Source organism: Paramormyrops kingsleyae, chromosome 10 (assembly GCF_048594095.1).
Source record: "Paramormyrops kingsleyae isolate MSU_618 chromosome 10, PKINGS_0.4, whole genome shotgun sequence".
Lineage (NCBI taxonomy): Eukaryota > Metazoa > Chordata > Actinopteri > Osteoglossiformes > Mormyridae > Paramormyrops > Paramormyrops kingsleyae.
In genome coordinates, this window is record NC_132806.1 from 35,254,014 (window position 1) to 35,279,596 (window position 25,583).

At 47.4% G+C, this 25,583-nt stretch overlaps 2 long non-coding RNA genes across 3 annotated transcripts in view; one reads left to right on the forward strand and one right to left on the reverse strand.

The window, feature by feature from the left end:
- Positions 1-1,414: 1,414 nt before the first annotated feature.
- On the reverse strand, positions 1,415-10,458 carry LOC111848916 (uncharacterized). The gene is made up of 4 exons (XR_002839419.2): positions 10,360-10,458; positions 2,030-2,129; positions 1,617-1,696; positions 1,415-1,514 (listed from the first exon to the last, which is right to left on the reverse strand). It is a non-coding gene; the product is annotated as an uncharacterized lncRNA (long non-coding RNA).
- An 11,605-nt stretch (positions 10,459-22,063) lies between these two features.
- Positions 22,064-25,583, forward strand: part of LOC111848941 (uncharacterized) — a 75,209-nt gene continuing 71,689 nt past the window's right edge. For both annotated transcript variants that reach the window (XR_002839426.1, XR_011993659.1), the window contains exon 1: positions 22,064-22,145. This is a non-coding gene — a long non-coding RNA (uncharacterized lncRNA). The remainder of the gene's footprint in view (positions 22,146-25,583) is intronic.

The following is a 25,583-nucleotide window of genomic DNA, read 5'->3' on the forward strand; positions in this document are numbered from 1 at the left end:
TCAATTAGCAGCCATTAGTGCGATAAACTACACTATAACCATAAGTTAGAATTCAGCACCAAATACATTTTAACTTGCATTAACAGTACAAAATTGGAGGAAAATAACAAAACATTTTGGAGTGTGCTTACTCAATCCTCATGGCATCCATTTAACACTTATACTGTACCATGTGCCATCGCAGATAACTCTAACATTTAGTGTGAAATATCAAGAGGCTATGCTAACTATCGCTAAGTGTGACAGGTTTATCAGAGGTACCTGTAGTTCGATTTTGCGTGCGCTTCATGGAAAAAGCGACAGCTGACTGAGATTCTTGAAATGGCACTAAGAACTTATTCTCTTTTTTATAACACAGCATATAAAGACTTGTTTCCTTTTTTTTAATGCTAAACACCCAAATGTCTTTTTTAATGCATGGTAGCAATGCAAGCCGTTTGTATGTGATGATGAGCAAACTGAAATGATAAAATAGATTGAGAATCATTTAAGCTTGGTTTGTAGGGCTTTGACTTTCTATGATATTCTCTGCTACATGCAGAAAGGGACAGTGATTGCCCTATGTCTCCTGCCGCATTTCCTGTGTCTCCTGCCGCATTTCCTGTGTCTCCTGCCGCATTTCCTGTGTCCCCTCCTGCATGTCCTGTGTCCCCTCCCACATGCCCAGTGCCCCCTGCCGCATGCTCTGTGCCCCCTCCTGCATTTCCTGTGTCCCCTCCCACATGCCCAGTGCCCCCTGCCGCATTTCCTGTGTCCCCTGCCGCATGCTCTGTGCCCTCTGCCGCATTTCCTGTGTCCCCTGCCGCATGCTCTGTGCCCCCTGCCACATTTCCTGTGTCCCCTGTCACATGTCCTGTGTCCCCTCCCACATGCCCAGTGCCCCCTGCCGCATGCTCTGTGCCCCCTCCTGCATGTCCTGTGTCCCCTGCCGCATGCCCTGTGTCTCTTGCCACATGCCCATTGTCCCCTGCCACATGCCCTTTATCCCTTGTCACATGCCCTGTGATTCCTGGGATGGGCCTTAGTTTCACAGCAACTCTGTACCAGAGAAGCAGTTATGCAAGATGGATGGATATATTCTCAGTTAACTATTTCTTGAAAGTCTTTTTACTTACCGGTAATAATGTCAGCTTTCGTTTATGTTTAATAATGGGAATGACCCTTTCCCTTAATCTGGTGTGTATGTTGTTATACCACCACATCATGTAGGTACACGCAGACCACATGCATGGTATTGGCCATGGAAATATCTAGATTGCATACCTATTGATTTGCTCCATCAACCTGGAAAGCATGGTACCTCAAACATGAGTGAATCACCATTTTTTCTTAGACAAAAAACTCTTTTATTTCTCGAGTTAGAAAGGCATAAAGAATACTAAGCGCTCTTTAATCGAGCCATATGTATAACTTTATATGCTGTGTTTTCCCTGCTGTTTGTAGCTTTGGGCAAACGAACGTGGCTCTGTTTCCCGACCACTTTCTGGTGTGTGATTTTTAAAATAGCAATTTAGCTGAAAGAAAGGCAAATAAAGGGAGAAAGCAAATGAACAGGGAACGATTCTTGTTAAATATGGAAGGAGAAGGCCTGCAGTATTCTGCGGACTTATCCCTACCAGGATGGTGTATTCCATCTGTTCCTTGCCGCCTGTCCACCTCTTTCAGGAAGTGTTTGCAGCTCACTTTCTTTGTGGTCCTATAAGGGTTAGAAATGGCAGACCTCAGGTGTGTGACCTACCGAAGACTACACATTATGGCCCTTAATGATGCTGCTAACATTGCGGAGCCTGTGAGTCGGTGACCTTGAGTGAAGCACAGATCTGTGTTAGAATGCAGGGTGTCCCGCCTTCCTTGCGGCCCTTATTTAACGCGGAGACATTTAGCATCAATGCTTGAATCTCAGTGTGTGTGTGTTTGGGGGGGGGGGGCTGTCTCATCCCTTTGGTCTTTTTGGGAGAATGAGAGGGAAAACGCCGGTCGGGTTCTCATAGTCTGAGATTTTCCAAAGGGGTGTCTATGGCTTCGATACCTTATAAACCATGAAGACTCTCGATCTCTTTGTGCTGAAATGTGCTTTAAACGCACAGCAGAAGAGGGTGTGGGCTTGATTTCTGCAGCTGTACAGACTCCTGTAAAGTAAAGCAGGGAAGCAAATACGTCACACAGAGGTATGAACCTAGAATGGCTGCCTCGGGGATTTGTGTCTCTATACTTGGGTGTCTGTGTTTATAGAATGCCCCCTTCAACACTCCAGATGATTCATCAGCTATTTGCTGAAAGTGCACTGGACTGTTTACTCAGGAGAACGAAAAGAGCGGAAGCAGACTCTTGTGAATCTTGTAGTCGACGCTGTGATGCTACAAGGCCTGGGACCTGTCTCCAGGGGTCGGGGGTGGATGGGGGGGGGCAGCTCCTGCCCAGGGTGTTTGGGTCCCTTGATGTACTTGGTGCTAAAGGTGCACACCAGTGCCTCGCTGGTCATGCCTCCTGCCTCCTGTGCCATGTCCTCCTGCTGTCCTCCTCCAACAGGAGGAGTTACCTGAGCAAATGAGGCCTGACCACATTCTCACAGTTAGTGCTTCTAATTCAACACATTAAAGAGACACAAGAAGCGTTTAAGTCGCCAAGGAGGTGGTCGTTAGGGTCTGAAGGCCGTCGGCACATTCTGATGCCTTCGTGACGAATGAGACAGTCATGATGACTCTTGGGGGTGGTCAGATCTCCAAGCTTCCAGAAAGTTCCAGTCAAAGTTTACTGCAGCCTACTATTTATTATTCAGGCCTTTTGCATAGAATTGTGATTATTCCTTAAAAGTACAGAATTACAAGGGAGCCAAGAATTCTGGATTTATTAATGTGATAATTTCAATGAATTACAATGAAACACATTTTTTTGTTAGTATTTAATTACCAGCCCATTATAGGGAAGTGTTTAGCAAATTAGCCTATGAGGTGAGTGGGATAGACAACAAAATCTATCCTCCATGATGCCAGGATGGCAGAACGGCATGATGTCATCACACACAGAATGTCAAGGCCAGGATCAGCTCTCAGAAAGACATCTGTGCTGAAGGTCCCCAGACAAACAAGGCTGTGTCATTATCTATGTTTGTGACAAACGCTTGTCCATCTTACAGCTAACGAGGTTATTTACTTAAAAGGCTTCCCTTGTTTCAGCTCCCCTCATCTGTCTGAGCATAAAGCCAAATAGCTTGGGGTTATTGATGAGGGGGGTTAGGACAGGGGTCGCCGACAGAAACAGGGGTGATGGGAGCCGTCCCGGGAGTCCGTGTTCAGAATGGGATGGACGGTGACACAGGAGAGTGCAGGTTTCCCAGTTAAATGCGGGTAGTGGGGCAGGAATACCAGACTTAAGAGAGGTGAGGTTGAACAAGAGCCAATGCTCAGGGAGAGGGGAGGCAGGAAAATGAATTAGCAGAAAAAAAGAAATGTCTTATTAAAAAACACGCACACAGCGGGTAAATGTGGTCCAGGGGCTGATTTGGACCGAGGGTTCCGATTGAGGGGCATTTGGACTTCAGGTGAGGCCTGATTGGATCATTAGGGCTGGACACACTAGGACAGGGAGCAATGGCCTGGGGGCAGAAATTTAATGGGCTCTCAGCACAAAGTCCCCCAGCAGGGATAGCACCAGCCAGCAGATTGATGGGGGGGCATAAGGTGAGCGGTCTGGGGTAAGGGTAATTAGAGCGAGCAGGAGATTTTCATCAAATGGGAAAAATAGAAAAAGAGTGTTAATTTCTAACACCTCCCTTGCCACAGGCACGCAGCACTGCCCCCTACGTCTCGCAGGGTGTATGGCTGGCAAGGTGAGGAGCCCCCATGATGGGTAAATGAGTGCTGACCTTTGGCTCTGCCAGTCTCTGTGATTCCGTAATGGCCACTTTGGGCACGCCGACCCCATGGCGACACTTTTAATGATGCCACCTCTCAATGCGTCAGTACAAAAATAAAAAGGACCAGGAAACTGCATTCAAGAGGCAGATAGTCCCAAGTCGTGACAAAGATAAAAACACCAAAGACGAGAATGAGGGCCTTTCAGGTAGTAAAACCATCTTCGGCTGAATTGTTTAGAGCAATATCGGTCTGCTGGTCATTATAACTGTGCCAATCGGGGGGGGCTCTTTCTCTGCCTAAACAAAGGACAGGCTTGCTTGGGTCGGTACAGAATGGTGGGCTGGGATGAAGCGCTGTCCAATGTAGAGTGGCAAAAGCCCTTATTTCTGCCCTGTGTTTGGTTTCGGGGATTTTATTTCAGCATTAAGGAGCCTGCCCCCCCCCCCCCTGATCGCAGCCCCCATCCAGAGGCAGGATCTGTCTGTAAAGATGGAGTCGCGCCCTGCAGATGAATACAGGTACAAAATAGAAATGGGGGGGCTCCAGTCAGAAAGAGAGAAAAAGTAATCTGACAAGACTCTGGGTACGGGGTGGTAGCCTGTCACTCACAACCCCCCCACCCCCGACACCCACAGCACCGGCAGCAGGACCCGGTCCTCACCGTGAAAGGATGTGGCTGTCTGTAAGGACCCTAGCAAACCACCCTGCCCCCCCCCGGGTGGGCGTGTAACTATCATAGACAGCTCTGTGATTATTTCACCTTCTTTCATTGACCCTCAAATCACGTCTCCAAATTCTTCAAATCTTTCTGCTATGGTGAATAACAAAAGAGAAAAGATATTTTTACGCACCAGCCCTGTTTTAATGTTTTACCAGACAGACATGGTTAGTGGGAGGGGCTGCTCCATTTTCAGGTGTGACACCATCGTTGCCCATGATCTCTGACGGGGGCTTTGAACCTGCAGAGTGAGCTGCCTGTCAGTGTCACTCTGGCTGAAGACACAATCTAGGCAGAAGCTTTAGAAATTGACTGTAATACTGAGCAGGATGACCCTGAAGATTGCCGAAAGTGACAATGGTCTCCTGGCTGTGCGCATGTGCTTAGATCAGGCCATGTGAAAGCCGGGCTTGTCAGTGACCAGTAATGCAGAGGGGTTTGACGGAGGTGGGGGGGGGGGGGGGGTGCTAGGAACACCGTGCGTAATTTGTGTCACCTTTCATTACTGTCCCTGTCAGTCTGCTGTTGTGATTTATGGGTGAATGGATTATCTGCTGTGTGTTTGTGTCTGTGTGTGTGTATGTGGTCTATACATTACATTGTGGGAACCAAATGTCCCCCACAAAAACCTGTCATTCTGAGGTTGTGAGGACAATTTTTAAGGTCCCCACAAAGATCTGTGAATGCAATCAAAAAACAAAAAAATGCCAAAATTCCAGTATGTTGTCTGGTTACTTATGGTTCAGGTCAGGGCTGGGTGGGGTTAGGGTCGTCATGTTGGGATTAGGGTTTCCCCATAGAGCAGAGAGCTCTCACAAACATAATTAGAAGCCTGTGTGTGTGTGTGTGTGTGTTAGAGAAAATTAAAGGTCTTGCCTTCTTGTTTTCATATTGTCTGCAAACAGAAGAAATTGCTAAGAAGATTTTTTTCCTTTATCATTATTTTCTGGTGACAGGGAGGGTGAAGATTATTTGTGTTCTTTTTGTAAACTCAGTAGGAATGGCAACTGACTGACATCCTGGTGAGGAATCGTGCCTTCACAGTCCCATTTGTCCCACGACATTCAGAGTGGCTGAGTTCATCAGGACTCCATGCGGGGCAGCACTCCGAAGTTGGCTGACCCCCCCGCTGTCCTCCTCAGGCATCTGAGATGCGTTAAGCCACACGTTCATGGACAGCACTGAGCTCTGTGTACAGTCAACATGGCAGTCAAGCATCACTGTGGTGACACCGGGCGCTACGGCTCGCTCGCCCTGCCACCTCGCCAGTGCCCCTCATCATTTTCTCACTCCAGAAACTTGTTGCAGAGAATTCCCCTGTATTGTAGTAGGGGACAGAGACAGTGTTTGTGATCTCGCAGCAGGTTAAAGAGAATGGACAGATATCCTTACAGTCAGGCTCCTGCTTCATCGGGCAGCACACTCTGCTGCTGGTAATCCTACAATGTGCCATTTGCAGTCGCACTATGTGCGTATGAGCCAAATTACCCCGCTTTTGTCACACAGAAAAAGGGGATGCATTTGAAGGGTGTAGATCCAGTCATGTGACTCTTTGGAACTGCCTGTAGCAAAGGACTAAGTGAACTCAACATAAACTCAACACATACTCAACACAACACGTGTTTGGCCAGGAGCCCAGCAACTCACCATAGATGTAACTGGGAGACACAGACTGGGCCTTACTGGGGCACCAGCAGCTTGTCATGGATGTAACTGGAAAACACAGACTGGGCCTTACTGGGGCACCAGCCACTACCCATGGATGTAACTGGAAAAGACAGACTGGGCCTTACTGGGGCACCAGCCGCTACCCATGGATGTAACTGGAAAAGACAGACTGGGCCTTACTGGGGCACCAGCCGCTACCCATGGGTGTAACTGGAAAACACAGACTGGGCCTTACTGGGGCACCAGCCGCTACCCATGGATGTAACTGGAAAACACAGAGTGGGCCTTACTGGGGCACCAGCCGCTACCCATGGGTGTGACTGGAAAAGACAGACTGGGCCTTACTGGGGCACCAGCCGCTACCCATGGATGTAACTGGAAAACACAGACTGGGCCTTACTGGGGCACCAGCCGCTACCCATGGGTGTGACTTTAACCCCCCCGACGTCCAATCAGCACTGCCCTTGCTGAAGGTTATCTGAGGCGGGGGGAGGGGAAATCACTCCGGCCCAGCAAATGATGCGAGAAAACGAAAATCAGCCATCAATAGGATTCTATTTACCCCGTTCTGAGCTGCATGCAGCCTGGGGGGGCACGGCTGTCTGATTATCCACCCCCATGTAAACCCCCCCCCCCCAGCACCAAGCCCACCTCCCCCCCTTCCGAGCTGCTCCAGATCAGACGCACGGCACAAATCGCCGCCTGAGCCCCTGTGTACTGTACCTCAGGAGGCCTGGGGACCATCGCCGTCACAGGCTCCGGGCCCAAATATGCAAATGGCCAGGATGCCCTTTAAGTGATTCACTGCTTCCGAAATCGAGAAAGTGAAGCGGGGGCAGCTGGAAGGTACATGCAGGGCATTTAAGCGCCAGTTCGAGGGTATCGCCACGAGTACTGAGCACCATCCTCCCAAACAGACCTTCTTAAATGGAGTCGGTCGCGGCCTGCCCTCCAGCCAAAGGGCTGGAATTTAGCCGTGTGTGCAGTCAAGGCAGGCCTCTCATGCAACGCCATGTAATATAATCTCATGCCACGATAAGACCTTCACGCTCTCAAAGGGCCCAGTACGATAGCGTAAACAAAGCGCTGGCTCGCAGAGACACATTCATCTGCGCTGGCTCTGTCGGATCCCTTATCGACGCCTGACCGGGTCCGTCCACCAGGGCTGTGCCTATTCTCCACACTGCCACGTCATCCTGGGCTAATAGCACTTCCTCAGTTTATTATCTGTATTGACTGCCATTGGTTTCTGGATTTTTCACAACTTGACACCTGTCTTCCATAACAGAGAGTTTCTCATTCTCTATCATTTGGGAAGGGAGGAATTCAGTTACTGACAGTAACATTACCAGTCACATTTTTAAACTTACTGAGTCTGACAGAAATTTGGATAGGTGCATATATAATGCACCAAGCATAAGAAGATGTGGTACTAAATGCCAAAAAAAAGATTGATTAATCATTAATTAAATGAATGAGCAATAATACAATAACAACGAAGTTACCATATATCCAGTATATGTAACCGGGCATTTGATAAAGCAGTGAATTTTAAAAATAAATCAGTGAACAATAACTGAGAGGGATATTTCAGGAAATTTGAGGAGCTTTCATTTTGTAATGCAAACACCGTTGTTCTTATCTCTGTTGAGTTATTCAGCATGCAGTGAAGCATATTTGTCTAATTCATAGATTTTACAAAACACAAAGGTTTCCATTCTAAAGGATGGCTATCTGCTATGATGGAGCAGGAAGATTTAAATGAATATGCAGATTAAGGTATTTTAGTTTTTGATTCCTGGGGGTATAGTGATGTGGAAGGGGCAGTAAAGGAATTGAAGCTGTTGGAAGACACACGGAAAAGGGAAAACAAGGCTAATGGATGAGATGTGGAGGAAAGTCACGAAGGCCATGGTTGGAGCCTTGAGGAACTGTCGCTGGAGAGAGTCATGGGAGGTGGATGCAGGTCCCACTGGAGAGGTCCTGGGACACACAACCCCTGAGGTACTACAAGGTTATTAAGCTCAGCACTGCGCTGGTGACTTTCAGTGGAGATCAGTTGCTGTAGAAGGTCTAGAAAATTAAGTGCTTAAGATCAAGGGTGTCAGACAGGAAAACAAAGCTGAGGAAATTATCTTAAATGTAAGTATTTGAGATGGAAGGGAGAAAGAAATTTCAGAAGGAATTAGAAGATGCCTAGGGCTGATTTTGGTACTCAAAGTCTGATATTTTAGCTAAGAAGGTAAGGGGCCAGGTAACCGCATCGAACGGTGGAATGTAAGGGAGGCAACATTGATCACAAGGTGTGGAGCGGAACCACGTAACCATATCGAATGGTGGAATGTAAGGAAGTCAGCATTGCTCATGAGATGTGAAGCAGAACTGGTTAACCGTACCTGATGGTGTAATGTAAGGGAGGCAGCACTGATCACGAGGGGTGGAGTGGAACCGGGTAACCGTATCGAACAGTGGAATGTAAGGGAGGCAGCAGTGATCACAAGGTGTAGAGTGGAACCGGGTAACCGTATCGAACAGTGGAATGTAAGGGAGGCAGCAGTGATCACGAAGTGTGGAGCGGAACCGGGTAACTGTATGGAACGGTGGAATGTAAGGGAGGTGGCACTGATCACGAGATGAGGAGCGGGACTGGGTAACCGTACGGAACGGTGGAATGTAAGGGAGGTGGCACTGATCACGAGGTGTGGAGCGGAACCAGGTAACCGTATCGAACAGTGGAATGTAAGGGAGGCAGCAGTGATCACGAGGTGTGGAGCGGAACCGGGTAACCGTACGGAACGGTGGAATGTAAGGGAGGTGGCACTGATCACGAGGTGTGGAGCGGGTTCTGGGAAGTCACATGGTACAGTGGAGAAGGAGGAGGTCAGCAGGGGGATAAAAAGCGAGGATTAGGTAGAGTAAACTTTGCAAGGGTTTTTATTTCAAATTCTGATGAGATAAGCCCTGACAGAGATGGCGGGGGGTAAGAACAAATCAGCAGGTGTTCGGGTCACGGGATCTCCACATTCGCTTTTCTGGTAGATCACAGTTTGGCTTCTCCTGCACTTAAAGGGGGAGACAACCAAGTGAGGGGGGGCTGAAGTGATGGGGAGTGGAGGGTCGTGCAGGAAGAGACGTGGGAGGGAGGACAGGAGTTTGGTCAGAGTGTGTGGGCCATGATTCCACTGCGTGAAGTACCTTACTTTTGGTATGGTACTTTTGGTCATTTGCTTTTCCATTGACTTCCGCTCTGGTATAAGTACACAAATTCCAGTACTAAAAGTGCCAAACCCGCTGGGGTACTTCTTTGGTACTTCGGGATGGGATTTGAAACACTTTGTCGATTGGTTATGCAAATAGCCTGCCTCTGAAACACAATAAAACGCCACCTTGAAGGCAGTTGCGAACTCAACTGCTCAGAAAACTCAGAGAAAGATAAACAACGTAAAAAAAAATTTAATCTGGTCAGAAGAACAGATACAATAATAAGATAAGTATGGCATAACAAGAAATGTAAAAAGTATTTCAATATACTAGGACAGCACGCTATTTTGTTTAATATACTAGGACAGCGATGTGATTTTGTTGGAAATATGGCGATGTGATTTTATTGTAATAAATATTGGGCTATTTATAAAACAAAAAATGAGTTAATGTATTTCTCGCAAACCCGTCTTCGAGTGATTTAAGGATTAAGGATGAAAATCATTATGATTGTCTCGGAGAACGCATGCAGCGCTCATGCAAAAGAAGTGGAGGTATCCTTTAAACTGATTTTTCAACATAGATAATCTATAAAAGGAATAATAATTAAAATTCGATACATTTTATTCCATGACAGAGTAAAAATAATTTAACGAAACTTTAACTCCCTGCGCTGCAATGTCCGTATACAGAATTGAAAATAAGAAAAAGCCTGATCGTAATCTAGCTCGATAGCGAAGAACTGCATGTGCATAACATGCGATGTTGGTATTAGTATACGTCCAGTCGTATAATACACTAAAGCAATTTTTTGAATTCAGTAAAAAAAAAAATAAAAAAAAACCCCGCCTCGCGTTGTGATCTCATTCCGCGCGGTACCAGTTTTTCGCCGGTGGAAAACCTAAAGTACCGTACCTGGTGTGGTGGAAAAGCGCCCTTTGAGGTGTGTAAAACATTGACGAGCAAGAGAAATGCTGGGAAACGGAGGGATGAGATTACAAAATGGAGGACATGTCATACGTTAGTGGGAAGTTTTGATACGAATATGAATGATATTTACTTTAACAACCGAGACGGTTAGAGGCAAAAAATCCCCGTGAACGTGAAAATTTGCGAATGACACCCCCCCCCCTCCCAACCTCAACCCATAACTCCTAGCCTGAGTGATAACATAAAACGACTTTTTTATTACCAATTTCTAAACAGATATTACAAGTACTGTGCTGTACAATTGCATGACAAATTGCTAAGTCATTTCCTTTTTAGACCTTTTCTTATATGAAAGATATATTTAGATATATCTTTATATTTAGATATATTTGTGCTTTTTATGACAATGTTTTTATTCTGTGGCAATTTGAGATTGTTTTAAATGTGAAGTGCGATACAAATAAAATATATTATTATTATTATTATTATTATAAATACAAACCATCCCCTGTATGTACAAAGTAACTACAGTACTGTACGCACTGGGAGCACTACGTTTTGGACGCATCATTAGAAATGCAAAACTAGCAGCACTAAAAAGTTACTGGGTAACACTTTACTTAAAGCAGTCATCATGTTGCATTATAGATACCTTCATAATAGTCAGTACAAGCCATTATAAAGCATTATGAAAGTATTTATAGTGCATTGTAGATGAGAGCTTCAGAGAGCATTCATAATGTGTAATAAACATGACTATACATTAGTTCCCATTATAACTTCAAAGGACCTGGCAAAACAGTTAGTTATATCCAATGTCTGATATATCCACAGTTGCTGTATGCCCAGAACAGCACACCCCTTTGCTAGAACGTGCCTGGCTCTTAAAGGGGCCAGGTAAATATTGGATGCCATCCCGCGGGTCCCTAAGGTCCTTAAAGGGGCAACAGCTGCTGCTGAGGCGCAGACCCCGGCTTTAGTCCCTGGGGTTCCTGCACCGGCAATCAACGCCCCCCGCGGTTCCTGCACCGGTGGTCGATTCTCCGTCCCCCGGCGGTTCCTTACCTGCCAGTTCCGGATGATCCTGACCTGCCAGTTCCTGATGTCCCTGACCTGCCTGTTCCTGATGAGATTCCGTTTGTCCATGTGATTCCGCCTGTCCCTGAGGTTCCCGAACCTTAACCTCCAGTTCCCCCGGCTCCAGATCCAGTTCCCCCAGCTCCTATTCCCCCAGTTCCTGACCCTCCAAATCTGGTCCCTACTCCCATGTCCCAGACCTCTGTCCCCGAGGAGGTTCCCAACAGATGGACCATCACTCCTCCTTCCTTGGTGGAGATAGAGGAGGAGCTTGAATGGGACCCCTCAGGGATTGCCCTGACTTCTCCAATAACTCCTTCACCACCACCCCAGCATGGCAGATCTCGGCCGGGACCCCACTTGTCGATCTCCCGGAAAGGGAGGGGACACCTGCGCTGGGGTCGTGTCTCGCCCGCCCTGCCCCCTGGCTCGCCCTTGGTCTCCTTGGCTGTGGCTCGAGGGATGCCTGCGGGACTTCCGGCTCATGCTCGGCAGCTGCATGCGGTTCCCCTGGCTCCGGCTTGGCGGTTGCCTCCGGGTCCCCCTCTGACACCTTTTGGGTTGCCTGTGGCCCTGCCTCTGGCACCTCATTGGTCGCCTGCAGGTCACCCCGCTTTGACTTGTCGGTCGTCTGCGGGTCCCCCCACTCCAACTCGTCAGTCCATTGCGCCTTCGCCGGCTGTGGCTGCGCCGTCCCCTGCTGCGACTTCACCTGCCTCCTCCTCTGCACCTATGTCCCCTTTGCCTTCTTCCTCACCTCCCCTGGTGCCCCCTCCAACTTCCTCCCCTCCTCCTTTGCCTGTTTCTCCGCCTGCCTCCTCTCCCTCTACGAGGTACCCTCCTGCTCCTACCTTGCTGCCGTCGAGGGTCCCTCCGGCTCCGCCCTTGAGGTCACCTACTGCCTGTACGGCTTCCACCTCTTGCCTGCTGGGGTTCCCTCGGGCTCCCTGTTTTCCCCGTCCTATGCCTTCCTGCCTCCTGGTTTCATGCCCCCTGTGTCTGCTTCTCGTCCCTCTGTTTCACCTGTGTTCACTCCTGGTCCTTTTGTTCCTCCAGTTGGTGTTCCCTCTGTCTCTCTGTTCTTGGTGCCCCTGTGCCTGTCGACGTTCCCCATCATTTGTCAGTTGTTGTCCTGGTTGCTTCCTTTGTACCTGTTCTGTGTGTCCGTCCTGTTCCCGGTGCCCCGGTAAAGGTCTTGTTTTTTTTCCCAGGCCTCCTGTCCCCGGTTCTGTCTCTTTGTTCCCCTGAGGCGCGTCCAGAGTGCACGCCTTTTGGAGGGGGGGGGGGTTCTGTCATGCCCTGCTCGTCCAATCCGCCTGTGTGCCACGCCCCCTCATTAACCTCGCATGAAATCCCGATTGTTACCAGTTGTTTCTTGTCATTCCTATTGAGTCCTGTGTATTTCAGTTTCCCCAGTCCTGTCATTGACGTCTCTGTGTTATCGAAGGCCTGTGTTGCCGTGTATGCCTCTCCGTCTCCCGATTAAAGTTCTCTTTCCCCGATCCTGCGTCTCCTTCGCCTGCTTCCCTGGTCCATGCCCTGCATGTTACGACAGTAGTGGCTTAGTTAACTCTTATTTAGCTAGCTAGCTAACATTACTGTAGGCTAGGAAGCTCACTAGAACAGTACAGTGGAACCCCCATATCAGCTGATTTGGTAATTAGATGTTATGTAATTAAATTTGTGAATTAAATTTTTATCATAGGTATGTATGTACACAACAAACAAGTAATTTATAGTATTCGCTACTATCCACAGTTTCAGATCTCCGCGGTAGGTATTGGATCGCATCCCCTGTGGATATGGGTGCTCTACACTATTTGACATTTGACAGTTTTCTAATGTCAATATCACAGTGTTGTCAACTTTGGTCAACTGGATGGAATGAGATTTTTCAATTCGAGACAAGTCTGGACACACATGCACACGCATTCACACGTATGTAACAGTTTTACTACCATCAAGTTACGTGGTTAGATAGACTACATGCTATAATTTACTTAAATTAGTCCTACAGAAATATAAACAACACGCTCTGCTCTTAAGTTCTTAGATATCAGTTCATGAGTTTGAGTTCCAAATTTGTCTTTAATATGCCAGTAGATAAGCTGATGTTTATGTTAAGTTTATGTTTGGTTGCCAGACACATCTATCCAAAGCACCTTACAGGAATCACGTAATAATAATAATAATAATTTGTCTTTTCTGAGTAAAGAGATGATCATAAGAGCATGATGTAGAGCTCATAAATAGTTCAAACATAAAATATGAATATGCCCATGAGGCCTACATATTTCTCTGGTCACAAACCACTTCTGCACTGCGGTACAGTCCATTGTGTGAAAAGTTGCCCACCCAGAATTTCTAATTGCCCCCCCCCCCCAGCCTGAGCAGTCTCGATCCGGGCCTCCACCTCCTTCAGGCAGAGTTTAGTTGAAAAGCACTAGGAAACGGTGAGTATCTTGTTTATAAAGAGCACATTTACTATTTATTGTGCTTCCTTGTATCAGTACCATCACATCATGACTATTGTGGTAGTAATAGGTGATGTGTATTGCAGGTGATGTGTCTGCAGTAATGGGAATGCAGAATTCTGGGTCTTTCTACAGCCTATGATGCAGGCAGCCACACAGTGGTTCAGTCATCATATTCAGTCCACATGCAGCCCCATGACAGGGTCACTTTATTCGCACAGACGCCGAATCAAAACACTTATCAGCCTAATATCCACTTTCTAATTTATGCATAACTTTAAACAGTTTGATAGAATGGCCTGTGGTGGATCTTCTGGAATAGCGCAGTGTGGAGACAGAAATACTGATTCATTTTATGCCATATATGTATAAAAGAGCATTATGATGTTTTTTTATTTATTTGCCCAGAACCCAAAGCCCCAGTGATTCTCAGCAGCAGTCCTTTTTGAAGCCTGTTTTGTTTTCCCCTGCTTTTTTTGGACTAGTCCCAGTTCCCGCTTATGAAATGCATCCAAGCTGCCCACTGACAGGCACATGAACGCCAGATTTCAGCTCGGTATCAAACGGCCATGCCGTCCGTCCCTCTCGGTGCCCGCCCGACGACCTGAGGTATCGGGAAGGGGCCGATTCCAGAAGGTATGGAGTGATGTGGCCTGGCAGTGTCCGCAGGGGTCCAGCGCTGTTGTGCATGCTCGTTCGGGCCTCCTGTCACCAGCTCGCGTCCCTGCCTTTGTTCTTCCTGTCAGCCAGACACGTAATTGGCATTCAGTGCCTGCAGACTTCCTCCTCACTTGGCGTGACGGACAGTGAGGCTGGGAATGGCTGTGCGTCACATTACGAACCTCCCGGCGGGATACGGTCAACCGTAGGAATGATAAGGGTCACCCATGGCACTCATGTAGGGTGAAATTAATGAGGGGAATTTATAACAAGGAGGGGATGTGAAATGGAATCGTTTTGCCAATCATCATGACAACATTACATATCGCCAGAAACTATTTACTTGGGAAGTTCATGTGAAGGTAGACTTATGACCATTATAACTGCACTCAGGTCAAGTTTGGTGTATTTTTCCACTTCAGCCATCAGTGCGATTCATCTACACGCCAAACAACCAACATCAACTAAGTGGGTCCTTTCACACTCTGTATAATTAAAGAGAAAGAAAATTCTAGAAAATAAGCAAGCCTGCTGGCATTCCCACACTCGGCTAACTGAACGCTCTTGTGCTGCTTTTGATGTCGAGGCAGAAGCCCAGTTTCCATTATCATGTGGAGAGTTTCTGTAAATATTAACATGTTATATTTTTATTAAATATATTTGCATTGAATGGATTGCAATGCAAGACACATTTCATACTGAATGGATTGCAATGCAAGACACAAATGGGATTCTTAGCTTTTTATTATTATTCCAAGCGTCTTTATTAATAACATGATTTACTTCTAGAAATAATTTCAACACATGAAACAATTTTTGTACTCTTTAAAATAATCTAATAATGCAAGTTAATGTGTAGAGTCACTAAATCAAAATGAAGTGATATAAAGTGTTTAATCATTTCAGCCTACTTAAAATCCTTTTGCAGATGAAAAAATTGTAAAAATATGGCTTATTGGGAAATATGTGCGTTATTTTGTATGATCAGGACCCAGAGCTAATAGCGCATTTGGGCTGCTGGCTGCATTCAGAGACGATATTTACCCCCTTACATGCCACTATATATAACCCAGTTACTGGGAGCAGAGTGGATATGACCGCACGTTAATAAGCCACCAACCGCTCTCTATGATGTCAGCATCACTCTCGCTGTCTTTCCTGATCAGAGACCACCTCCCCCCACCCGCACCTCACATCCCATATTCCACACCCTCCTCCGTACCTGAGATAAGCCAGCTGGAAATGTGAGGCCCCCCCCCCCCCCCCGCCTTGTCATTATTTTTATCGTGAGCAAATGAATGTAAGACAACTTTTACAATGGGTAACTCCAGAGCTTTTTTGGGACGCCCTGACGGATAGTCCTGGGGGGTGTTTGCACAAATAGGATATGAAAAGGCTGGTTATCTGCGCGCTGTTTGCACAGATAAGGCAGTGCTGCATGCCTGCGGCAGTGCGGTTATGAAAAGCGCTGTCCCATGACTTGCCCGAACCATCCATCTCCAAGCCGGTAAGGCGGTGCCCGAGCAAGGGCCCTGCCGTCACCACTAGCCTCCCCGATCCCCCAGTGCACCACTCACCCCTGATGCACAGACAACCTTAATCTGATCATGGCTCCTCCATGACATTGACAGCACATGCCCGGACGACCCCCTTTCTTCAGGGCACCCCCTGAGGGCAGATAAATTGCCTCCCCTGGTCGCAGCTCTGTCTGGACCCCCCACGGGTCCCCTGTCTTTAATGGAGGGACATCACGGCACTGTGATTTTACCTCCCAGAATCTCCCATAAGGGTAGTAACTGATCCCCAAGGTCTGCGCTCTCATTAAAGGGCCTGTTTGTCAGAGGCTCCGCCCCCAGCTCCAGCCTTCCTGCTGTCCCCTCGCCATTGTCCATCACTGGGGCTTTGATGCTCCTTTTGCTAAGACAGTCTGCAAGAGGTCTGTGTGTGTGTGTGTGGGGGGGTGGTGGTTATGGTGGACACCCAGCGAGTGGCAGGGACCCAGACAATGCTCCGTAATCTTCTTAGACATTTTCATTACATGATGTTGCAATAAGGAGTTAAATTAAACTGATCTGATTTCAGAATAATGGCATGTAAAGTGAGGGGCACAAGCCCCACCCCCCAGGGAGACCAGGAGAAATAACTGACTCATGAGGATTTGGGTTAGACAGCAATGGTTATTTTTGTGTTGCTGGGTTCTCCAACCATTATAATTTATGGGTGCCCAAATTTTCCTGTTCCCTCCTTCAGGGGTGGGCAATCTTATCCAGAAAAAGGGCCGCTGTGTATGCGGGTTTTTGGTGCAACTCCCTACTTCGATTACTAATTAGAGGACTGACTGGCTGAATAATCCTCACACCTTATGGTTCTCCCAAAATCCTGCATACACACTGGCCCTTTGTCGATAAGATTGCCCACGCCTGTCCTAGATGGCTGTCCTGTGAGACTTTCTAGAAATTCAAAGTTGTTACACTGATATTCCAAGGGGGGGGAAAATCCTGTGTGACAATTCTGAGAATTTGAACATCCATGTATAGGAGAGTGTGAGAGAGAGAGAGAGAGAGAGAGCATGCGTGTGTGTGATTACCCCAGAACACATGTGTGTGTTTACCCTAGAACTTGTCTATGTGTATGTGTTTACCCCTGAACACGTGTGTGTATTTTTATCCCAGAACATAAGTATGTGTATGTTTACCCCAGAAAATGTGTGAGTTTACCCTAGAAGACGTGTGTGTGTGTGTTTACCTTAGAACTCAAGTGTATCCTGGGCCGTCCAATTAAAATGTGATGGAATACTAGGAGGGAGTCTCATCTGCAGCCCAAACTGTGCAATGGCTGGCTGGAAAGCTGGTATTTTGCCACTGAATTGCTGCTAGCCTTCAATGTGGCGATCAACCTTGCGTAACAAAGGCCAGGCGAGGGAGGGGGCTGGTCGAGGGGTGCGGAGTGATAATTGAAATGGATTACGGCACCCGCTCAAATGGATCTCACATATGTGGTGGTTTTGGCAGCGATGGCAGGCGAGTGATCAAAGCCATCCAGGGGATTAAACCGAGGTGACAGTTCAGGGTTCCCTGAGTATCCCGCTCCGAAGGATATGTTGTGGGCCGGCTCCCGCCTCACAGCAAATTCGGGGGCTGAGGAGGAGCCACTCCAGAGGATAGGAGACGTGTGAGGTGGCGGGTGTGTACAGCCAGCGTGTGCTCAGGCGGCAAGACCCACCAGGGAGGGGGCAGGTCCCCTCCGAGGGCAACCAACCTGCCGGAGCTCTGTGTTGGGGACTGGGTGCCCACAGAAAGGCAGGGCCATTATAGCATGCGGGCTGTCATGTGTCTTCACGCCAGCTTCTCGGGGAGCGGGACAGGGTAGCGACAGGGATGGCGCCACCTTCGGGGCTCTGGCAGATTAACCCAGTTAATCTGTGGCTCCTCCCTTCGACTGGCAAACGACAATCTAATTTGTTTACATTGGCCTCCCCCCCGATGCACGAGACCTGACAGAAGCTAATGCCTGCAGGGGGCGTGGGAGGCCTCTTCCTGCCTCCATGCTGTCCTCCTCCTGCCCTGCCCCCCCCCCCCCCACCTGGTGGCCCAGCCCTCACACTTCCTTTAAATGTTGAAAGCAGCACCCGTCAGGGTGTGTCGTGCTGTCACAGACGCTGCGGCAATCGCCACAGAGACTGGCGTGCGTCCCATCTGGGCTAGCCTAGCACGCTGCTGAGCTAATTTGGCCTTGAAGGGTATAGGCTTCTACTTGACGCTAATTAGGAAGGAAGAGCATTGAGCACCTGTTGGTGGGGGGGGTGGGGGGGGAGGTGCACCTGATACCCGTGGAGGCTGACTTTTCACAAATGCCAACAATCGTTTGTCCTCCCCCCTGGCAGAGGGTCAAACCCCTTTTTGACATGTATGAGATGGTTGAAAATACGCATTTCCCACACGGCACCATGATAGGGAAGTCCAGGTTGTACTCTTAGCTCGCTTTCTTGTTTTTTTCCAGTAATGAGGGCCCTGCATCACGCACGCCTTTAGAAATGGCACAGACCTGACACCATAAAGGGGGGGCAGGTTTCGACAGTAGAGGTGCTGTGGTGGGGAAACACTTTCCAAGCTATGTAGATAATTTAAAACAAGCTTCCAGCCTGATTTCATTACTTTGTGAGCAGACTCTGCAGTTTGGGAATTCTTCTTCTGATGCAGATCGTGTCTCTGTTAAAGCTGACATCCTTTTGAACTTTTCCAGTTTTTCAATCCTCTTTATAAGGACAGGATAACTGGGGGCCAGGAGCCTGTTTGGGACAGGCGTGAGGCAGGGGTATACCCTGTCCGGGACATTCACACACACAATCACTTATTACAGGATATTCAGAGATGACAATCAGTTCAAGTGCATGTCTGGGATCTGTGGTTATCACAGAGGATGAGATGGGATTCAAACCACCAACCCAAGCAGTGTGAGGTAATACCTTCTGTGCCAATCATGATTTTTAAAAACCTTTGTCCTTTATCTCTTTGCTCTGTGTTAATTTGACAGATAACAGCACTAAGTTAAATGAAAGCTATGATTGCTATTCGATTGGTCTCTTTCCTCAATTTGTTCATGTTATTTTAAAATGCTGCTGGTAGTGTACCTGATAATCTCAGCCTCTGACCTGACTGACCTGAGCTGTGCCCCATGCCCCCCATCCCCCCTGATGGAATCTCTCTGACCCTTCTGATGGATAGGATGACCGCCAGGGGACGCGCTATACGGGACGGCAGTCCACCGCCAGGGTACGCACTATACGGGACGGCAGTCCACCGCCAGGGTACGCGCTATACGGGACGGCAGTCCACCGCCAGGGTACGCACTATACGGGACGGCAGTCCACCGCCAGGGTACGCGCTATACGGGACGGCAGTCCACCTCCAGGGTACGCGCTATACGGGACGGCAGTCCACCGCCAGGGTACGCGCTATACGGGACGGCAGTCCACCGCCAGGGTACGCGCTATACGGGACGGCAGTCCACCTCCAGGGTACGCGCTATACAGGACGGCAGTCCACCGCCAGGGTACGCGCTATACGGGACGGCAGTCCACCTCCAGGGTACGCGCTATACGGGACGGCAGTCCACCGCCAGGGTACGTAGCTATACGGGACGGCAGTCCACCTCCAGGGTACGCGCTATACGGGACGGCAGTCCACCGCCAGGGTACGCGCTATACGGGACGGCAGTCCACCTCCAGGGTACGCGCTATACGGGACGGCAGTCCACCTCCAGGGTACGCGCTATACGGGACGGCAGTCCACCGCCAGGGTACGCAGCTATACGGGACGGCAGTCCACCTCCAGGGTAGGTAGGGAGAACTTGCACCCCCACAGTGGGAGGTGGGATTTAAACTCCACAGCACCGCTCCGTGTTAAGTATGCCTTTTGTCAATTCACTCCTCATAGTGTTTCAATCACTTCCTACCAATGAGACAATTCATTTGTAATTCTCCTCCCTCAATCCAATATGATTAAAGGGGCTGAATTAGTCATTAGCATTTGGGCCACGTACGTATTCCGATGGGATGGCACTGATATAAGAACTAAACGGGAGCCAAACAACCTGAGACTTTAATAAATATGCAGCATTATCAAATTTTTCTCAAGTGCCCTGGCAACGAGGCAACTGCTGTCAGAATGGGAGAATTAATCACATTGTAGGTACCATACAAATGGAGTGGTTTTCCCACTGGTTTCAAACATCTTGAACTCAGGGGCACACATGATAAGTGAGAGTGTGCCTGGCCACCCATCAATCGGTGATATTCCGGAATGCTGACTCAGAGACAAGGTGTCAGACAGAGAATTTCGGATGGATGGAGAAGATGCTGATAGCCTCTTCTGCTGGACCGCCAGTCCTATCTGAGACTGACGTGACCGGGTCCCTCCCCAGCACCGGCACCGCAGCCCCCCTCTCAGGCTGAGGGGACGCCTCGCTGTACTCGCTCAGCTCATTCACTCGATTCCTTTGTTATCCATGAAACACATTTCCATACGGCTGCACAGACACACCAGCTGCTGGTTCATGAATCTTTTTTTGTCTGAATTATAGAGTGTTACAAAAATATGAGAAAAATGACACTCTGCTCTGGTCCCTCTTGGCAGGAATGAGGCCGTCAGCCAAATTCCGGATCTCAGAGGCAGAGAACGCTGTTCTGTCCTCTCTTGGGGGTGACATTCTCCCAGAAAGGGCGTACATCGTGCTCTAAGTCCCTCTTTATTCATTCATAATTCCTGTAAACATCTCGGCAGAGCCCCCCTGTGCCTGCAGCCCTCACACAGCGCCTATTTGCTCTTATGCACACTCCCGGCTCGTCTTTCACCTCTGGCACCTTTTCAAGCCCTTTTTAGGATGGTCTGTTGGAGCCCCAGGTTCTGCACATCTTCACAAACCCTCCTAATGCTGAGTTAGTGACAGTACCAGCCGTGACTAGTGTTACCCCCACATATGTGCACCTGAAAAGGAGCTTTTTAAATCCCCACAGCCTTGGGCAAATGTCAGCATCCTGAAGAAAAATCATGGATATATAATTAATTTGCTGGTGATTTTGCAAACAATGGGGGGAGGGGCTCCAGGGGGAAACTGAGGATGTGGGTAGATTGTAGATTTTGGATGTCTGCACCATTTATTGTATGTTTGGCCCACAAAGCCATATAGCCCCAAAACATACTCATTTTGCTTTGTTTAAATTTGCCAGCTGTTTGCATGCAGCCGGCTGGCAGTTATGCGGCCAGCAGTACTGCCCTACACAGTGCTGGCTGCTTTGACACGGTCTTTCTTTTAGGATGAGCCAGTCAGCCATCACCTTTGGGCACCTGACTCACCATTCTCTCATTCTGTCATCTTAAGGCACACCGTGTAAATCCGCATTTCACTTTTAGCAATAGAAGCTAGGTTTCAGTTAGTCACTGTAACCACTAAACCTCTGCAGGGGCTCATGCTGTTATTACAAATAAAAAAAGGCCACTGCACCTTTAAGACACTTGTGTTCACCTTATATAAAGGTAAAGTGCGTTGTTGCACTCTCTGTTTTTATGAGTTGTATCTGGAGACGGTTACTCCTTTATATTAAAGTACTTTCTTATTGGTAGTACTGGTGTGTGGACTCTATTAATACTTCCCAAAAGAAAAGTATTAGAGTGGCACAGCTGCTCATAACAAAACGGGACACAGTTGCGCTTCTGCGGCCCCCTTGTGGCCTGGAGGGAGACACACTGGTGACGTCCAGTGTTCAGTTCACCTTACAACTGAAAAAAGATGTTTTAGAGGGGCTTTAGTAGTATCTATCCACCTACGTCGTTCTGTTTTCAGTTAATTAATTAAGCAATATAATTAGGAACTATTTTCTTCTACCCGAATTCCACACACCAATCGTATCACTGCGTAGAAGATACGAGCACGAGCATCTCAGTACTATCTTCTGCGCAGCGATACGATTGGTGGGTGGAGTTCGGTAGAAGGAAATACATTACATTAAACTGGTAACTAGTAAGTCTTGGTTTATCTTCAGTAACCGGGTCGTTATTTCTGGTAAGAGACATTGCTGTTGAATTTTTCAAATGTATTGTTCTGGTGCTTTAATCACCACAGAAAGAATGCCATTCACTCCAGTTATATTCGGTAGAAGCCCTATATTTCTACGACCAGTTTCTCTAAAACTAGGCATCTCCCAGCAGAACAACCAAGATGGATAGATACCCATAAAGCCCCTCTAAACATATATTTTTCAGGTTTCGAGTGGCCTGCCCCTTTAAACATACATAAAGTTTTGTTTTTCTTTTGCAGATTGTTGCCTTTTTCTCATTACTTTCTCATTTTTCGCATACAAAATATCTGCATTGTATCTCTTCCTACCGAAAAACATTAGGGAAGCGTTCGGGAATACAGCTTCCACATATGTGAACTATGACAAAATTAAAAAATAAACAAACAAGCCGACCTTGTGTTTTGAAGTGAATTTCTCAGTTTTATGAGTGTGATAGATTTACGGTATGCGGCGGCGAGTGCAACAGACGGCTCCACATTCACACGGACGCCAGCAGCGCGAGCCGCGCGGAGCTCGCGGGCCAGCGGTGCCGCGTAACTTCTATTGCCGGCGTGTTTATCGGGCGGGGGCCCATGATTGTGTTTAGGCAGTGATTTAAATGTTTGGTAGAGGCCATTCATGATTGTAGGCCTACCTTTCAAAAGAAATAATTTCTATTACTGCTGTTATTTCACTAACCATTTAAGACTTAAGCTCTGTATGATTTAACTTAGCAAAAGAATATCAGGACTCAACATAGGCCTACTGTAATGCTATATTTATATGTAATGGAGGGTGTACAATCTGCTGATCCGGGTTATACTGAATTACATATTTGTCGTTGAACTGATTGGCGTGTTAGTTTGTGACAAAAGTCATGCGGCTATTTCAGGTGGCTAATATGTCGGATGAATGTGGAAAGGTTAGGAGACGTTAGGACACGCGTCAGCAGTTATTGGCTCTACGATGCTGCTCTGAGCCGCCCGCTGCGAAGCGCAGCGCAGATGGTGTCCGAATTGCTGGCTTCCGTGCAACCTCGGCTGCTAATGATCGGGCCTAATATCGTCCTTTTCACGGTAACTCGCCCAGCCTATGTATTGGTCAAAAGCCAGTTGTAGATTCCAGTATTTGCAGTTATGGAAAAAGGCCAAGTAAGCCTAGCCTGTACTCAAAAAATAATGAATGATAATTTACGCACTACGTTTTTTTTAATCATTACTATGGGATGTTGGGGTGTGATACGCAATACAGTATAACTCAGTCGCTACCGGTACTGCATTATGTCTTCATCGTGAAAACTCACTTAAGCTATATTGAAACACTTAGCCTAATATTAAGTCTGGCAGATGTCATAAGTAAATGGGACAAAGTTTCAATTTTACTGTGAATATAGTTTTGATGATTATGTACTTGTCTGCTGTTTCATGCCAGCAAACTAAATTTAAATTACACCAGCCGATCTCGTTCTTAGGAAAAATGCAGCAGTGATCGAGTACAGGGCTCCCTAATTTGTGCCATTTTGGAAATATAAATATACTTGTATTGATATATTGCTTGTTTTAAATATGAACATTTGCAAAATGAAGTACTGATTATTTCAGAGTAACCTTTAGTGTCCCCGAGCTTGAACGGATGGCCAGTAAACGTCATAACCGCTTTGAGGCAAAATGCCGTGGAAACAGTTTTTCGTTCACAGATAATTGTGTGGGCGAAGCTTTGACAGCAAAACTCAGGCTGCCCACGATCCCAAACACTTCCAGACATGCGATCATATATAGTCGCGAAAATTGAACGCATTTGACTAAATGAATAAAAGTGTAATAAAAAACAAATTTTGAGCGATGATAATGCAGACCGCAGGTGGAGGTGTGGAAAGTTGCGATCCTGAAGTCCATGATGTCCCAAAATGTCAATGTAAATGTACAGTATTCAGGGCCGGTCAATTCTACTAGCGACGTAGGGGGCCGCCAACATCGGTTTCACTTTGTCTCGGCGGTGATGTTCCCTTGCGGCTCGCCGGACTCTGACCGGTATTGCATGTATTGACGAAACAGAGGAATCTCGTAAAGCTTTTCTTTGTAGCTTTCCTTATATGTTGTTCATTTGCTTGATGTGGGATTGTAGTAGCTTCTGCACGTAGTATATCTATTTTATGCGTTCCGAGTACTTAAGCATGATACATGTCTGGTTGGGTTAACCTGTAGTTTATGTTAGGGTGTTTTCGAATGCATGACATCTATGGAATCAGTGACTACAGGTGACTTGAGATGCAGAAGGAGGGACTTCAAAATTCACACGATCGCGGATTGTGCTCAGCGTAGACGTGCGCTGCCTGATGACACAAAGAGGAACAAATATTAGTTTTCAGAAGAGGCGCTCAAGCCATTTGGCATAATTTTGACATTAATGAGGTCCTGCATTATTCATAGCGCCTTTTGTTTTAATGCACGGGTACGATGATGCGTTTCTGTTTTCAACGCAAACCTGTTTTGCCTGAAAGACGCCCGACGTGGCGGCTCTCATAAGATATCAAACAATACTTTCAGTGCTTAAATGCAGCAGGCTGATTGTCCCTGTCCCAGTACACCTGCAGTGAAAGTCTCTGAAAGTCTTACATGCTGCGTTAACATTAATTTAGGCGTTTAATCCCCGTCTCATTGCTTTCTTAATACCTTGCATTTTCAGGATGGAGCTTATTTAGTCAGAAAATACACATCAGCACTCCAAAACAGAAGACGGATTGTCTTGTTTTTTGAGTGAGATGTTCTCAGTTGTACTGAGGATGATATAAATGCTTTCCCCCCCTTTCTCAGTGGAATAGAAACACTACGTGTTTGTTTATGGGTGCATTAATATTTGAGTGTGGAGCTTGTGTGAGGATTTTTGGGGTGTAGATGATGTGATCACATGTGGAGATCCCTTGAGACCTTCTGAAGGTGCGGGGTCTCTAATATACCACCTGAGTGGTCCACCCCCAGATGGATGTGTGGGGGTCGGGGTGGATTCTCAACCGACTGGTAGAAGGAGGAAGGGGTTAGTGATGTGGCACGATAACGCAGCACCACAGCACGTTGGGTGTCATGGAACATGATGGAGGGGGCTGTCTGCCCTTGGAGGCAGATAGGATGGGGGGTAGGAACAGCTTGTACTCTGATACTCCTTCTGCTCTGTGGCGAAGGCGACACGGAGGGCAGGAGTGAGAGAGGCTCGCAGACTATAAGTGCTGTCGATAGCAGAAACCTCCAACACATTAGCCTCCAAACTGTTTATGGAGGACACACTTATTATGGGCTGTAAATGTGCCGGTTTAATGTTGCAGCACGATAGAGACACAGCCAACGTAAGGTGTAAGCCCGGCTCTGTTTTCTGTTTTATATGCAATCTGTTTGCATGGTGATAAAGTGAAGGCTAAGCTTTTAAAGCGATCTGTCTTTGTGTGTGTA